This window comes from Carya illinoinensis, chromosome 10, assembly GCF_018687715.1.
Source record: "Carya illinoinensis cultivar Pawnee chromosome 10, C.illinoinensisPawnee_v1, whole genome shotgun sequence".
In the NCBI taxonomy this organism is placed as follows: domain Eukaryota; kingdom Viridiplantae; phylum Streptophyta; class Magnoliopsida; order Fagales; family Juglandaceae; genus Carya; species Carya illinoinensis.
This window is the reverse complement of record NC_056761.1, coordinates 34510537-34514211: the sequence shown is the minus strand read 5'-3', so window position 1 is coordinate 34514211 and position 3675 is coordinate 34510537. Positions and strand designations below refer to the sequence as shown.

Sequence of the window (3675 nt, the reverse complement as noted above, 5' to 3'; positions counted from 1 at the left end):
AGTCCTACTTGCATACTAAATAACATGAAATTTTTTATCTTTTCTCTGCCCCAAAACAGCCCCTATTGCATGGTCAGAGGCATCACACATTAATTCAAACAGTAAATTCCAATCCGGTGACTTAATTATAGTTGCTGAAATTAATTTCTTTTTCAGAGTTTCAAAAGTATGCAAGCATTCATTTGAAAATTCAAATCAAGTGCTTTTAATCAATAAATTGCAGAGAGGTTTAGTAATTTTAAAAAAATCCTTAATAAACTAATGGTAGAACCTAGCGTGTCCTAAGAAACTTCTCACGCCCTTCGTATTGGCTGGTGGTGGGAGATTGTCGATCACTTTTATTTTTGCTTGGTCAATTTTAATTTCCTTAAAGGAAATTTGGTGGCCAAGCACTATCTCTTCCTCGACCATGAAGTGGTATTTTTTCCAATTCAAAACTAGATTGGTCTCCTCACATCTTTGCAATACTGAAGATGAGTTAGACAAACAATTGTCAAAAGAATACTTAAAAATCGAAAAGTCATCCATGAACACTTCTAAAAATTTTTCCACCATATCTGAGAAGATGGACATCATGCATCTTTGGAATGTGGTTGGCGCATTGCAAAGATCAAAAGGCATTCGCCTATATGCAAATGTTCCATACGGACAAGAGAAAACAATCTTCTGTTGATCTTCAGGTGCAATGACTATTTGATTATAACCATAATATTCATCCAGAAAATAGTATTAAGCATGGCCAACAAGTCTTTCTAGCATCTTATCAATAAAAGGTAATGAAAAATGGTCTTTCCAAGTTGCATCATTAAGTCTTCTATAATCTATGCATATTCGCCATCACGTGACCATCCTTGTTGGTATAAGTTCATTGTTTTCATTCTTGATCATAATTTTCCCACCTTTCTTTGGGAGGACTTGTACCGGACTTACCCATGCATTGTCCCAAATCGGATAGATAATCTCGGCATTTAACAGCTTCAGTATTTCTTTATGCACCACTTCTTGCATGGATGGATTCAATCTTCTTTGGGATTGGACGATTGGCTTAAAATTATCCTTCATTAAAATCTTATGCATGCAAATTGAAGAACTAATTCCTTTGATGTCCTAGATGGTCCAACCCAAGGCCATCTTATATTCCTGCAAGACTCTCAGCAACTTCTCCTCCTCTACATTACTGAAGGAATTGTTAATCGTAACTGGAAAAGTAGAGTCTTGGCCTAAAAAAGCTTACCCCTTAAATTTGATCGAAACTGTTTGAGCTCAAGCTTGGGTGGTTCTGTACTTAGAGATGTCAGATGAGATAAATTTAACTCTTCCACTTTCGGTTTTATTGAAAGAGAAAAGGATGGTGTAGCTTCCAAATATCGCTCACATTCCCTAACCTCTTTTTCTTCAGATTTCATAGATGTAAAGTGAGTAAGACATACCTCAAGTGGTAGCTTTGGAAATTCAGCTCTATAAGTCTCATCGATTATGACCCCGTCTCGGTTGCTTATTTGATAACAAAAATATACCTTGTAAGGGAATTCCATATATTTAAATACATCAAAAGTGACCTGCTACTCGTCGACCCTCAAAATGAGTTTCCTTTGTTGTTCATCAATTAAGGTTCTCCTCGTCACAAGGAAAGGTCGGCCTAGTATTAAAGGGATATCCTCGTCTTCATATATTGAGCACAACGAAGTCAACCGGGGAGATGAACTTATCAACTTTCACCAGTACGTCCTCAATGAGTCCTCTCGGGTATTTAATAGATTTTTCCACCAACTGCAAAGAGATGGAGGTCGGCTTTACTTCTCAAAGACCTAGTTTCTTGAAAACAGAGCAAGGCATTAGATTAATACTTACCCCTTAGTTGCATAAAACTTTATCAAAATAGGAGTTTTCTATAGTGCAAGGGATTGTGAAACTCCATGGATTTTTCAACTTAGGTGGCAGCTTCTTTTTGTAAAATTTTATTGCTCTCCTCAGTTAGCATCACAGTCTCATGCTCTTTCAATTTTTCCTTGTTTGATAATATATCCTTAAAAAAATTTAGCATATTTAGTCATTTTCTCTAAGGCTTCAATGGGAGAAATATTAATATGCAATTGCTTAAATATACTTAGAAATTTAGAGATCTGATTATCAATCTTATTTTTTCTTAATCTCTGCAAAAAAGGAATTGGTGGATCATAAATTGAAGGAGAATGAGTTTCAAATGTAAACTTCTTGGATTTCTTGGGTTTTGAAGCCCTTTTATGCTCCTTAGTCTTCTCAGTTTGTTGGTCGGCCACTTCTTGCTCTACTTCCTTCATCTTGGCCTCCCATGATTTTCCTGCTCGGTAGTTGCCACTTGTGGTTGCTCATATGTCCGCCCACTTCTCAAGGCTATTGCCTTGACATGTTCTTTCGGATTGGTCATAGTGTTGCTTGGCAAAGTCCTTGTAGTCTTCTCGGTAAGAATGTTTGAGAGCTGACCGATTTGAGCCTCAAGATTGTGGATTGAAGTCGAGTTATTTTGGATCACCATATCAGTCTTTTGCATGTACAGTATAAACATATCTTTAAGCGTCAGTTTCTTCTCTTGCTGTGGAAACTGTTGAGGTTCTAGCTGGCCCTTGATTATTGCTTCATGAAAAATTGGAGTGATTTCTCTATTTGGGATTGAACGTATTTGAATAAGGATTGTTTTGATGTTGGAAATTGGACACGTAATGGGTTTGTTCATAACTTGGTTGGGCAAAAGGATTCCCCACTTGGGAATCTACACTTGAATGGTTTCTTGCGCAATGATCACAAACAACATTAGTTTGAATAGCATTAACGTTCATCTTACCTAGTTGTTTGGATAGATTTGCCAACTGTGCTACAATTGCAGACATAGAGTCAAGCTCAACGACGCTGGCTATCTTCCTTGGGATTTCTCTCTCTGTAGTTCATTGATAATTGTTAGATGCCAGCTCTTCCAAAAGCTCATCGACCGCTTCATGCATCTTACTCATTAAAGCTCCTCCTGTGGCTGCATCAACCATGGGTCTATTTGTAACTCCTAAACCATTGTAAAATGTTTGTACTTGAAGCCATGGGAGATCGTGATGAGGGCACTTGCGCAACATATCTTTGCATCTTTCCCATGCTTCATATAGAGATTCACCCTCAAATTGGGTGAAGGTAGTAATATCATTCCTCAGTTTCGCTGTCTTGGTTGGGGGAAATATTTCAAGAAAACATTTTGTGCCAACTCCTCCCAAGTAGTGATAATGCCGAGCAATAAAGAGTTCAACCAGGCCTTCACTTAATCCCTAACTGAAAAAAGAAAATTCTCAATCTAATAGCATCATCTGTCACTCCATTATGTTTAAAGTATCACAAATTTCCAAGAAATTTGTAATATGGATATTATGATCTTCTAGTGACAGCCCCCTAACTGAATAGTTTGCTGTATTATTTGAATTATCACTGGCTTAATCTCAAAATTATTAGCTTGTATAGCCGGCCTCCTTATACTAGATGTAGTCCCATTAATCGAGGACATAACATAGTCCCTTAAAGCTTTATTATTTTGGTCGGCCATAGTGAATGCAGATGCAGTAGCCTCTTACTTTTTCTTTTTATTGATTCTACGTAAAATTCTTTCAATCTTGGGATCGAAAAGTGTGGGCTCTACTGGTTAGATTGGGGCATACACTT

General features: G+C 37.3%; 1 non-coding gene across 1 annotated transcript; it reads left to right on the top strand.

The window, feature by feature from the left end:
- Positions 1 to 3072: 3072 nt before the first annotated feature.
- Positions 3073 to 3179, top strand: LOC122280188. Its single transcript, XR_006229775.1, has one exon. It is a non-coding gene; the product is annotated as a small nucleolar RNA R71 (small nucleolar RNA).
- Positions 3180 to 3675: the final 496 nt, after the last annotated feature.